The sequence below is a fragment of the Parasteatoda tepidariorum genome, chromosome 2 (assembly GCF_043381705.1).
Source record: "Parasteatoda tepidariorum isolate YZ-2023 chromosome 2, CAS_Ptep_4.0, whole genome shotgun sequence".
In the NCBI taxonomy this organism is placed as follows: Eukaryota; Metazoa; Arthropoda; class Arachnida; order Araneae; family Theridiidae; genus Parasteatoda; species Parasteatoda tepidariorum.
Genome location: NC_092205.1, coordinates 96160781 through 96174754, shown reverse-complemented (window position 1 = coordinate 96174754; position 13974 = coordinate 96160781). Strand labels below are relative to the sequence as shown.

The 13974-nt window shown below is 28.5% G+C and overlaps 1 protein-coding gene across 2 annotated transcripts in view; it reads right to left on the bottom strand.

Moving 5' to 3' along the window:
* LOC107446785 (FMRFamide receptor-like) overlaps window positions 1–7997 on the bottom strand; it is a 173837-nt gene extending 165840 nt beyond the window's left edge. Inside the window, exon 1 of one of the 2 annotated variants that reach the window (XM_071178052.1) lies at window positions 7852–7997. The gene's annotated coding sequence lies outside the window, so the exon portion shown is untranslated. Of the gene's footprint in view, window positions 1–5926; window positions 6243–7851 lie in introns of those variants that run through there. The other variant, XM_071178054.1, reaches the window with a different exon arrangement.
* Window positions 7998–13974: the final 5977 nt, after the last annotated feature.

Below are 13974 nucleotides of genomic sequence, written 5' to 3'. Positions count from 1 at the left end.
CTAACGTAAATTTGTAATTTAAGGGCATTTTTTGCACTTTTTAAGGGCATTAATTGAGATTTTTTAGGTCATCAAAATCCGGACTCTATTAATAAGCTTTTCTGCCACGATGTACGCGTTTTCGAACTCACTTATTTTTATAAATCAATTTTGTGGACCAATGTTTTTTATACTTTTCGATTACTATAAAGTATTAAAAAACATTTCTTTTGACTTTTGAGCAGGATTCTGAATAAAAAAGTTCAAAAGGGAGAACAAATCTAATTTGAAATAAAGTCAGAAATGCCAGTTAATTGCTTTTTTCGGATTATTTTAGAATCCAAATTAAAGGAATTCTATATGTATTTCAGATGCCTTTCTAAATTAGGAAGGAAAAAAACGCTTTATAAATTAAACTTACAAAAAGAGAAGTAACTACACAGAAGTTATTACTTCAGTTATAAAGTTTCTAATTAAATGGCAATTAATAACTTCAATTTTGTTTTATTAATTTTTATAATAAGTGGCTATAGACTTCAAACGAAACTTCTTTTTTCAAATAGAGATCCGTAAGATAGTAAACTTTGCAGTTCAAATTACAACAACGTGTAATGTTAATCTAACGAATATTTTTGCTTTGGAATGTTCCGCGCGAAATCAGAAAGAGATTTGGGTTATGAAGTAAAGATTCATGTCTCACATGTGAATTGGTATAAAAATGCAAATTTGTATTATAAAAATAGAAACAAATATAGTCTGTTTTAAATATACGCTAAGGGACTACTCAACAAACACCACGATTGCTAAAAAAATTAATTTGTTTCGCAACAGGAATAAATTGTTTTATAAATTTTTTTTTAAATGTATTTAATTGAAAGATTACGGTATCATAAATTTAGTTCCCGATTCAATTGGGACAAAATTTAAACATAATCATTTCAGTCTGTTAACATTTCAAATTTATTTCAAAATTAGTGGAATTATTCGTCAATTTAATGGGTAACTTTTGCTTACAAAAAGTATAATCTTTTTTTTTCATTCGCCTGCAAATTGACTCTTGTCTTCTTTTTTATTTCTTTTTTTTTCTTAATTCCTACTATTAATTCACACTCTCACACTATTAATTCACACTATCTTGTTCAAATTTTCAATCGTTAATAAAATACTTTTTACTCAACCACTCAACATCAAAAACATTTTTTTAAGCTTGTTGTGGATGACATTTGATGTGAATACAATTTTTTCAAATACTAATTCATTCATTAAATTTAATTAATTAATTTCAGTTTTATATGGGAGAAAATTGTTTAATTATTTAATAAAAAGTAACTAAAATAAAAATTTTCTTTATTGACTTAAGTAGGAATTGATTCTAAAAAAATTATTTTTATATTATTTGTTTTTCATTCGCCTGCAAATGGACTCTTGTTTTCTTATTTTTTTTCTTTCTTTTTATTATTAACTATTATGCCCTTTAACTTGGCAAAATAGTTTGACACATGTGGATGTCAATGAAAAGGTGTTATATTAAATTCAGTTAGTGTTGAAAAAGGTTTAAATTGATGCAGAATTTAAACGGGTTATTAGCTGTTCATAGAGAACAAAAGTAATTTGTGCTTCGTAGTGTACAAAATCACTACAAGTTATATATAGGTAGACGAAAAGCCGTAAATAAATCGCCAAACAATTTTATTTAAGAACCGTCGTTGAACAGTTGACCCAATTTTTTGAGTTTACGACTACTAATATTCAATACCGTAGCCTTGTAATTTTGAACCGAATCCAGAAGACAAGAACTCCTGGATCAAGTATTGGGAGACATTTTGTCTTTGTGGAGGACTTTTTGATGGAACTAATCAGCATTTGCGCTGCATGGAGAGGAATATCACGACAACCTCCCACGGTTAACCTGGCGGCAACGGAACTCCAACCCATGATTCGTCTAGCACTGAGGATATTTTAAGTCAGCACTGTGGTTGATTGCAAGCCGGATGCGGAATTCGTATCGCCCATCCATCGCTGGGGATTCGAACCCGGTTCACCTTATTGAAAAGCGAACGCTCTATCCCCTGAGCTATCACGGCTCATCACCAAACTATTTTATTTTATAGCCGTCACTGAACAGCTGGCCCTATTTCGGGGTTACGACTACTAATGTTCAACTCTGCAGCCTTGTCATTTTGAACCCAATCCAGAAGACAAGGAAACTCCTGGATCAGAACCCCCAGAGGTATGATTTGTTAAGGGAACATGGATGAATTTGCGACTCGACAGATTTAACATGTATCAGTCACCATTTATTACACGGGAGTCTTCGGTAGGTGGGGATTGAAACCACGAACTCTTGGGCATGGGCCCAGTGCCCTGCCAACCAGGCCACCCCGGCCCGCACCGCCAAACTATTATGGACACTCCAGCGATGCGATGGCGGAAATCGATGATTAATTACAGGTATTATGATACTAGATACTTTATATAGGTACTGTAGTATTAGGCTTTTGCAGCCCATGGTTAAGTAATAGTACCGAAATAGTATTTATAGCTCCACAGGATTTGTTTTTTCTTCTTCTTTTCTTGTAAATTTCATTTTAAAAAGAATGTTAACATGCATACAAAGATAGAGTAAAATACAGAAATATCCAATGAAAGAATTGCGAAAGCAGCACCGGGGTTTGGGGGAAGGAGCCCTTATTTATTAAAAAAAAAACGCTTAAAAAATAATCGAATCGAAAATCGATGAAGTCGGATTGGCAAAAGAATTGAAAACTAATATTAATCCAGTGAGCAAACACTAAAATGTACATGCTTACAAAATTTTAAATAATAATTCTTTTCTCGCTTGGACAACAAAACCCCTATAACAACTGAACTATAAGATTAAACAAAAATAATAGGTCAAAAGCTTACAATTTATTCAACAAAAAAATAGTTCTATATTTTTTCTTTAATTTTGTTTAATAATTAACGCTAGTATAATAACAATTCACAGCTATAATTTTAGTTTCAATGATGCTTCCTAATTAACGCAGGAAAAAAATTAGTTTTGTTAACAAAGATCGGTAACGAATACTTTTTTTATCATCGTGCAATATCTTTTCGTTGCTTTTTTTACGACTTTATTTTCGAGTATAGGATTTAAAACTGTTCTATCATCAAACACTAATATTTATAAAATGGGAAAGTTCTACGAATTATTTGAATAAAATGCCATTTCAAACTTCTGCCGTGCAAATAGAAAAATGAATGTAAGCGACAAAAAATTCGCAATTGAAATTTTTATATATTTGTGCAAGATAAGCTACTTCTTGCAACCAAAAAAAATGAGTCATCAATTTTCTGAAATTCCATTCCTGTTTTGTAGCAAATATTAGCAATAGAAAGAGCCACTTTTCTCGAAATCTATCTTCAAGCTCTTAAACTTTTTTTTCGATTGCACGGCAGAGCAGAAAAGAATTTGATCAAAATCACCAACTTTTTTAGGGAAATCACCCCTTCCCAAACAGATTTGTTATTTTAACATCTTGCGTGATCTAGCTTAGTGATTTGATCAGGTACCCGTTTTTATCATCTCGTTACGACACACACACACCTATCATATATATATATATTGATATTTAGTAGTATTATGAGNACATACATAGCCTTAAGGTAAATTACGACAGACGTAAAGGAACTAAAATATAATTTTAGAAAATAGTTTCAAATATCGCCCCCTAGAGGATTCTCATTCGCGGTTGTATCAAATGCTCATTAAAAATCGAAACTTAAAACCGAAAGCTATTTCTCCTAAATTGATTTGCTCCAAATACAAGCGAATGAAAATAATCTTCCACCATTACCACGATCGATATGCAATCGCATAGCCTAACTCCTCCCTTTAGGAACTTGCTCGTCAAATTTGCTTTAATTTAAACTTACAATCTTTATTCGATAAAAAGATAACACAATTTGTGATTTTAATTTCAGCGGATACTTTTGTCTTAACTCAATGGTGCGATTGGAAAGTTCAGTGGTTTAGAAGCAATCGTTTTATGCTTTCTGAATAGTTGAAAAGTAATAATTTCAATCTGGAATTATAATTAAATACCAAGTTTTGCCTTCTTCTTTAGATAATATATATATATATATATATATATATACAAGAAAACACGAAGAAAGTTAAGAAAAACAACTGAAGAACAGAAGAACAGCAAAACAAAAACTGTTTTGCGGATATAATCGTGTGGGCTGATGAAAAGATTATATCTTTTTTTACCGGTTTTTTAAATAAAATTTCATTTTTTTTTATTTTTTATAAACTGTTGTTTGTTATTTCTTTACTTATTATTCCCACCCCCCCTTTTTTTTCTATAATTTTTCTTTGTTTTATTCTTCATTTTGACTACTCTGTATAATCTGCATAGTGCTAAAAAATATTTATTTTTCTTATAACTGCGTATGTTTATAACTATTTAGGTTGAATAACTAGTCACTTTAAAAAATAACTAGTTAAAGTGTAGAAGTAATAAGCAAAATTTCGGCGAAATCGGTTAAAAATTTTCCGAGTCACAAAATTTCAAAAAAAAGCTGTGTTTTTAAAATTCCATTTCTCAAGAACAATTCGACGAATTTCGTTCAAATTTCGTAATTTTTTTTATTTAAAATTACCTAGCTTAAAGTGATATATAATGATGTAAAGATCTGCATACCTTAAAAAATAATAAAAATAACTATTAAAATTATTTTTGGATAACTAAATTTATAATTTTCGTCCAAAAAAATGTGTTTTTTTTTTCTTCAGAAAAAACACGTTTTGGTGCCTGTTTCTATAGCTTAACCGTAAACACCAATTAATTAGCATATTTAAAGTTACGATCGGCACTCCTGGAAATCCAATCATTAGAGGAAAGCTTATCCTGGGTGATTTTTAACTTTGCTCGCTGAACACTTTTACAACCTACCGTTCGTTAATGTATAGAATAACTAATTAGAGAGAGTAGAATTTTTTTAAATTCTTTCTCTCTAATCCTGGAATCCGCAGTTTAATCAAGATGTTATTTACTATAATTAATTATTCACTTTAATGCAAACAACATATTCAGGGTAAGAAATTTTCAAAATAATCAGGTGAAAATTGTTGTAGATATGTCTGCAAAGTTTCAAAAACTGTTTCAAGATAATTTGAAAGATTGGAAGTTTTTTTTTAATCTTCCATACATAAAAAATCACCTTCCATAGAAAATCACCGTATCGCTTCTTCGATTTTTACATTTAGAACAACGTTCTTGTGCGTTTTGTCAAATTGCGTAAAAACTAAAAAGCTTTTTCTTCCTTTACTTTGTAAGCAATAAAAAAATTAAATAAAAAAAGTCGTATATTTAACATTTGATTCCTCAATAATTATTCGATCGATTTCGCTCAAACAATGTACTTTACCATTTAAAACAACATTCTTTGAAGGAAGTAAAAAGTTTGAATACCTAACAATTCAAGATTTTTTTTCTAATATTAAACAAAATAATAAAAAAAGTATTGATATTTACTTAAAAGAATTTTATTTTGTGTGGAATTATCTTTTTAAACGAATTTTTATTTGTATGAAGAAAAAAAAAATTTCTCATTCGCTTCATTAGTTTTCGAGATGTTGCGAAATAAGCAAAAAGTGAAATTAAGAAACAGGAGTCCAAAATTTTGACTTCTTTCCTGACCAAACAATTGGAATCTTATTTTCTAGAATGCAGCAACCCATATTTTGAGGGTCAGAAATTCGAATCCGTCGAAAAAAATGCTTGTTTTTTCAGAGAAAGTACGTTTTTGTGTCTGACTTCGTAACTTATGTCTGCACTAATTAATTAGCATATATAGGGTTAGGTCATCAAACCATTCGGAATGGATTCTTGTACATGAAAATCCGATCATTTAATCAAAAGTTACTCATGCTGTTTACTTTTATATTTTGAGCACTTACTTTTATAAATAATTTTAAATATTTTTCTTATACCATCGGTGAACGAAACCAGTTGATTAAAGCAGTAACATTCCAACACCTTGTGATTTTGAAATCCAAGAAATTTCAAGTGTGGTGGATGACTAAATGAACTATTCCGCTGCTGGAGAAGAAAACCACGAAAACCTGGTGAAAGTTGCAAGGCTGTCTGGCTCATTATAATGTGCTGCATTGAATGTAAATGCAGGAAGCTGTTATGCTGCGTGGAGCAAAAATGATATCAATCACTCAAGGTAACCAAATGGTGTTTTAAACTAAGTCTGATCCAAAATCAAAAAGAAAGAAACTAAAAAAATAAAAAATGAAGTAGTGGAATTTTCGGGTTTTCTTTGAAAGAGGAACACTGGAGATAATTTAGGACAGCGTTTTAGTCGAAAAATAAATCAACTATCCGTTACTGAAATTCGAGCCTGGGGCCCTTTGATTTGTTGATTTCAATTTGAATTTTTTTTTACTGTATGCATTTAATTATTGGGGCGAAAAATACTTTCACGTACAAAAATGCATATTTAAAAATGAAATAATCTAATGCATAGAAAAATATGTTTCAATACTGCTCTTTAAGCAATAGACTTTTTTTTTTCTGTTTGCCAATATGATTTTTATTTTGTTTAATTGAGGCTGCCATTTTTTTTGGTGTTTAATAAACCTAAAAAGCGTTTTAGTTATTTCAAAACTTTCCCCTTTCTTATTAAAGTAGTTAAGACCAGAATTTATCCTTCTTTACTTGTAAAGAAACATGTAAAGAAGACATTTAAAATTTGCATTTCCATTTATTAGGAACTAAATAAAGAAAAGTAACTACCACAGAGAATGAACTTATATTGTTTTAATTATTAATAAAAAATATTTAAAAACTAAATAAACTTAGTTTTTTAATTAATGAAAACGAAAGGAAATTTCTGTTATTTACAAACATGATTTTATATTTTTTATTTTGATTGAACATGTTATTTTTAGCTTTTACTAAACCTAAAAAAGCTTTTTAGTTATTTCAGAACATGCCCCATCCTTTTAAAGTAGTTAAAACCAGAATTTATCCTTCTTTACTTGTAAAGAAACATGTAAAGAAGACATTTAAAATTTGCATTTCCGTTACAGTTATTAGGAACTAAATAAAGAAAAGTAACTACCACAGAGAATGCACTTATATTGTTTTAATTATTAATAAAAAACATTTAAATATTAAATAAATTTAATTTCTTAAACTAAAAAACTAAATAAAATTTAGTTTCTTAAACTAAAAAACTAAATAAAATTTAGTTTTTTAATTAATGATAACGAAAAGAATTTTCTGTTATTTACAAACATGATTTTTACTTTTTAAACTAAGCATGCTATTTTTTAGCCTTTAGCAAACCTAAAAAACTGTTTTGTTATTTCAAAACTTGCACATCTTTATTAAAGTATTTAAAACCAGAATTTATTCTTCTTTACTTGTTAAAATTTGCATTTCCATTTCAGTTATTAGGAACTAGTTAAAAAGTAGTAACTACCACAGAGAATGCACTAATATTGTTTTAATTATTAATTTAAAGAAAACATTTAAATATTAAATAAATATATTTAGTTATGCCTGCTAATTTTGATGCATATTACGAAAATACAGAATTTCTGCAAATAAATTAAATAGCTTTCATACACAGAGCAAATTTCCAACAACAATAAATAAAACAATACAAAATAAAATTCTCAGTGTTTAAAATTGCAATAAATATCCCGCCTGATATATAACAGGCTTATTATACATAATGAATCCCGATTAGCATTTTTTTAAAACAATTATCAATCAAATTAAAATAATTATTGCATGAGAAAAAAATAAAAACAGTTTCAGAAGTTGAATGTACAATAATTTAAAAAAATTCTAAATAAACGTGACTTACTTTTATAGAGTAATAAAGATGGTCTTTTTAAAGTGCAGAACTTAGCAAGAGTGAAACTAGAAGCTAAATGATATTGTCGGATGAAGAGCGCGAATCAAAAGGAGTGATGCGCAAACTCTTGAGAAGTCGCGCCAACTTCATCGCCAATGTTCCGATCTTTGCAAGAGTCTGCTTCGGCAACAAGTTGGTTCGTTCAACGAATTCTTCGAACGTTTCCTTGATTCATTTAAGGGATGAGAGTTTTATTGGATCCATTTTTTTTTCTAAATTTAATAAAACGACGGAACAACAAGAAAGGAACAATTTGATTCAATTGGCGTCGTCAGGATCCATTTTAATCTGCCATTCTGATCCGTGAAGATTGAGTTAAATTTCGTTTGCCTGATAAATGTTTAGAACATTTTTTTTTCTCCGTTTGTCTCTTCCAAAAGTTTACCGCATTTTTGAGAAGGGTAAAAATGTTTGCTTTAAAGTGGGTAGTTCGATTTAATCCAATAAACGCTTGTTGAAATTAAATATTAGACTAGACCAGCAGTGTTCAACCTTTTGGAAAAAGTGCCATTTTCGGAAGGAAAAAAACTTGATAAGTGCCACTTCAGAATTTTTCCAGAACATTAAATTTTATAAAGTAAAAAAAAATTATTTATTAACAGATTTTATAGAAATGGGAAATTTTTATTCCGTACAATCTAAATAGGAAGTCTTTAAAGAAAATAATAAAATTGTTAAAAATGAATTAAAACCACAAGCCTTAGTTTCATTAATTTTAAACATTTTTAAATGCTCAGTCAATTAGGTCATACCTTAAATGAAGACTAATTACTTGAGACGTTTAATCCAAAATCATTTTTAAATACTCTGTTCATGATAAAAATAAAGCCGACCGGCCTGTGTAGGAGTTAGGGAACTGCCCTTGCATCAGAAAGGTTCTGGGTTCGAACCCCGGGCATGGATGTTCTTTCCTTCTCTGTACTATCTGTCCTTACTGTGGGAACAACGTTGGCCCCCCTAATATGGTGCCCCTCAAAGAGTGGCCAACAAATCTGCCCTCCAGGTGCCTGATCACCTATGATCTAGGTCATTATCCAGGTGGGCATTGGAGAAAAAAATTATAAAAATAAATAAATAGACAAGGCTTTTTTTTCTTTTTTAAATAGTTGATAGAAAAATATCTTGAAGTTTTTAGGCAATCAGATTTGTTTTTTAGATGATTTCTGCCCCCCCAAAAGGGGGGAGATTCCTTTTATTTTCATCTCCTTTAAAATAACATTTGAATCGATTTATGAATTACTTACAATTTTCCAAGATTTTAGTATTTGAACACATGAACTTTTAATAAGACTTTAATTGTATTTTTTTAAGTTATTTTTAACTTCTTTAAATATGAAGATTTTATCCTAAAATAAAATTTGCATTATCTTAATCATATACAGAATTGTAGGAGAAATCACGAAAAAGATCCCGCAAGAAATTAAAAATATCTGGAAAAGATTATAATGCACATTCACAAGGTTTTATATTATTCAAGATATATTTTTTTTTCATAATTGAGGAAATTAATAAATGTTACGTGGCATTTTAAAAAGATTGAAATATGTATGTTTAAGAATATTGGAGGATTAATTTTTTTTTAAAAAAATCGTTCCATTACGTGGCTTTCTTTAGATAATTTGCAAATAGCATCCTGATGTTTTTATACATTCTGAAACGGATTTTCGTAAATTCACCATGAAATTTTGCTCAGCATGTTTAACAGTTACAATCACCAAATATTGTTACTATAATTTTTTTGTTTTTTTCCTTTTATTACAAACTTATTTTACGATTCTTACCCTCATTACATGCAAATATCTGATACAGCAGGCCCTTAAAAAACTGTAATAGTGGCAGCAAAATTAAGAAGTTAGATGTATTTTATTACGTTTATATTCACCCCAGCATTAAATAACCAATTTCAAAGCATAACTTTAAATATCTAGTAACAAAATCTTAAGTTTTGAAATTTTAAATTTAAAGTTAAAAAAGATAACTTCTTTATTTCAATAAAAGTACCACGGTTTTTTAAACGTTTTAAGGACCTCATGAACCCTGCTGAAATAATAATTTACAGATGTTTGCTTCCTTCAGCATAAGACTCTGAACAAAATAATGATCAAGAAAGATCCATTATACTTGATTGGCTGAAAAAAATATGAAGAAAAGGAACTCCCATTTTTAAGATTCTCATGATGTCAATGAAAATAAAAAGGTTATATGAAACAGAAATGTGAAGTTGCCAACGAGAAAGCATAAATGAAACTGAAAAAGCCGCAGTACCCCAAGAGTGAAATAGAAAATAAAAAATTAAATAAAAACAAAAATAAAACTAAAAAATCGCTATAGTCAGGATAGGCAAATCAGGGCAAAATGCATTTCCACGTGCCATACAGAGTTGGGGTGAAACTAATATCGTTAACAAGAGCATTCATATGAATAAAACAACATTCCTAGATGAGTTGGTATGACAGGGGCGGTTAGAATTTCGGCATTATCGAGATTAAATTTATTCCCAAGATGCGAAGAATGTGTAGCAATAGATTTATCGCATTTTTGAAAAAGGGCTTATCTACCGTGTTCCTTTAGTCTAAATTTTAAAACTCGTCTAGTTTATATAATATAGCTAAGGTTGAACTGGCAAGGAATTCATTCTCAGTTTCACTCTCGGCTACCACGCTATGTCTAGTTTTGTTTCACTTTTATTTTCCATTTTTCATTGGCAACCAAGTATTTTTTATCTATTTATTTAAAATCACTTTAGTTTTCTTCATTCAGTCTGCCGAGTTTTAAAAATCGGTGCCTATTTTTGAACGNCAGTTGATTTGCTACCATTGAAAAGTACGGTGATCCTAATACAGCTTTCCCGGCTTCTCACAAAGAAAACAGCAACGAATCAACTAGTGGTATCCGTTCATCGAATTCTATCACAGCTATAATTCTGGGGGGGAGTACTGTAGTGTATCTACCACTAAAAAAATATAATTCCAATTCACTAGTCTTTAACGCATGTTAACACTATTCTATATCTCTCCATCTATGAAAAGGTACCCCACAATAGAATCATGTTAACATGTATTATAGACTAGTGAATTGGAATTATATATTTGCAGCGGTAGATACACTACAGATATTAAAATTAGTTTTGCGTAAGATAATGGTTATGGCTCCTAGATTTAAAAAAAAAAAAAAAGAAAAGAAACATAGCGATATCAAAACTTTCTAAAAAATTCAAAGAAGTATATTTTTTATTTTTAATTTATTTAGTTATTTATTTTTTGACTGCCGCTCTAGAAAACATTTTTTAGAATGTTAATTGAAATTTAATTGAATGTCTGCAGTTGAAATTTCAAAAGTCGAATAAGTAAATAGTATGACCCCTCTCCCCTGGAATCAAAGTTAAGTAGTTACGAAGTTAATTATTTCGAACACGTTAACGTCTCTGTCCTTTAATTAAATCATTTATTGATTGTTGTTAATTAAATCATTGTCACGTTTCAATTGAGCATAAAGAAAACATTAACATTCTTGTCTTTTTACGGAGAAATAAAAGACCAATTTCTGTTTATAATTTCTAAAAAAAAATGTATTTAAACTATTTGCTAAACATTTTTATTACAGCTATAAAAAAAATTTCTAATCCAAAAAATCTCTTTATATCTGATTTTGGTTTTAAGGATATTCTAAAGTTAGAAAAAGAGCAATTGTTTGAGATGACGATTCTAAAAATAGCACGGTTTCGGAATCGTTTTACGATTTTCTATTTTTAGAATTTGATATTTAACAAAATAAAGCACATCGAGCATTTTCCTGATAGAACAATACTTTTTGAACTGTGCTAAAGTTGTGGGATAATGCTAACAACTTTTTTAACCAGTTTTTTTCAACATTAACCTTTTTTAAAAGGGCAACTTTCTAAAAGTTAGCGAGCAAGAATAAATTTAGGTCAAAGTAAAATTGTATATCCATAATTTTTTGTTCATTTTTAAAAAACAAAGCAATTTGTTGTATTTTTTTTGCTGTGCACATATATGAATTCACTTTTCGTTACTCAAATAAATAAAAAAATAATAAAAAAGACAATCAATAATTTATCTTCATTTTCGAAAAAATAGTTAAATAATGAGCTGTTTTGCTTCGAATAATTTTAAACAACGAAATATTTTTAAATTTCTTAACAAGATTTAATTTTCATCTAGCTGGCGATAATTCTTAGTTTGCTTTCAATAAAAACTTGACAATAATTTAATAAGAAATTTTATTTTAAAGGAAAACCTAAATTAAAGTACTAAAAAAATTGATAAGTATATTAATGAAAAAATAATATGCTTGGTAGAGTAAAGAATAAGATTTTGAAAATGTTAAAATTTAATTAAATAGTTAATAAAATAGTTCGGCAAAACACGCACGAACAAGTGATTAAAAAATAATTTTTTAAAATTAAAACAATGCATAAGATGTTGAGAAAATTTAAGATGCTTAAAAATGTCGACTACGTATTTGTATTAATAATAATAAAATATATATTGAAGAAATTTATAAATATATTATACCAAATCTATGCATACGTATGTATATTATTGAAATTATATCAATTATTGAAAGAAAAAACTGAAAAATAAAATTGAATAAGTAATATAAAAAAAGTTTTTTAAAGTCAATTCCAACTTAAGTCAACAAATAAAAATTTTATTTTAGTTACTTTTTATAAAATAATTAAAAAATTTTCTCTGAATTTAATTCTAAATCAAATCTACAATTAATTAATTAAATTTAATCAATGAGTTAATATTTGAAAAAACTGTAATAACATCACGTGTAAAAAGAATGTATTTTAACTTGAGTGGATGATTAAAAAGTATTTTATTAACGATGGAAAATTTGAACAAGATATATAAATAATAAGGAGAATGTGAAATAACAGTAGAAATTGAAAAAAAATCACATTCTATCAGAAACATGCTTTCATAAAACTCGACATTCGTTGAATAAAATGTCTTTTTATTCAATAAAATGTTTTATTCAAATCTCTTTACTAAATTACGAATAAATTTTTAGACGACTAAAAAAGAAGCATAGTATTTTATAATTTAAAAAAAAAGAAGAAAAGAATTAGCAATCTGTTAATAGCGAAAAAATATGAATGAAATGTTACGCTACGAGCGCGAAAGTCGAGTTTCTCGTACGTTAACTACATTTAAATATTAATCGCCCAAATAAAGTATCTCTTTTTTGTCGCCAAACTATTAATTTTTTTTAAATGATCAATGTTAATTTTTGTCGGCCTCTGTTTATTTAATAAAAACAATTGAAACTTCAAATTTTTCAATAGAAAAATATGCAGATTAATATGGTATAAAAAAATTAATACCTCATAATTCAAAATTTTTTCATTCACAATTAATCTAAATAATAAAAAATGATAAATAATTATAAAAAATTATTTTTTCATGAAATAATCTTTAGGTAAACGGGTTTTATGAGTGGGCGCAATCTTTTAAGCGCTTTATTAGTTTAAAAAATATGACTAAAAACGCTAAAAGTGATATTAACACTAAGGGGTCCGAACTTTGGATCGCTCTCCAGACCAAACTATGGAGACCATATTTCCTAGATTGCGGCTACTCCCTATAGAAGGTTAAAAATCCAAATATGTAAGAAAAAACAGCATATCTTTATTCAGGGAAAGTACTCTTTTGTGTCCGATTTCATAACTTAATAGTTAGTACTGAATAATTATTAATAGTGCTATTTGAGGTCATCTCCAGGAACTTTTAAGATGGACACTTAGTAGGTAAAAATCCAATTATTAGAACGAAAGTTATTGGGGGTGATATCTTTTTTTCCGCACTGTACTCGATTAAATCAATCTTAATAAAAAAAAATAATGTAAACTTTTTTATAAATATTTTTCAAGAAGTTAACAAAGACATATTGTTTATTGCAGAAACAATAGTTACGAATGTTATCACTAAGGCCCGGATTTTGATGACATTTGCATTTTTTTGCATTCTTGGACATTTTTTGTAGCAACGAATCAACTAGTGGTATCCGTTCATCGAATTCTGTCACAGATATAATTCTGGTGGG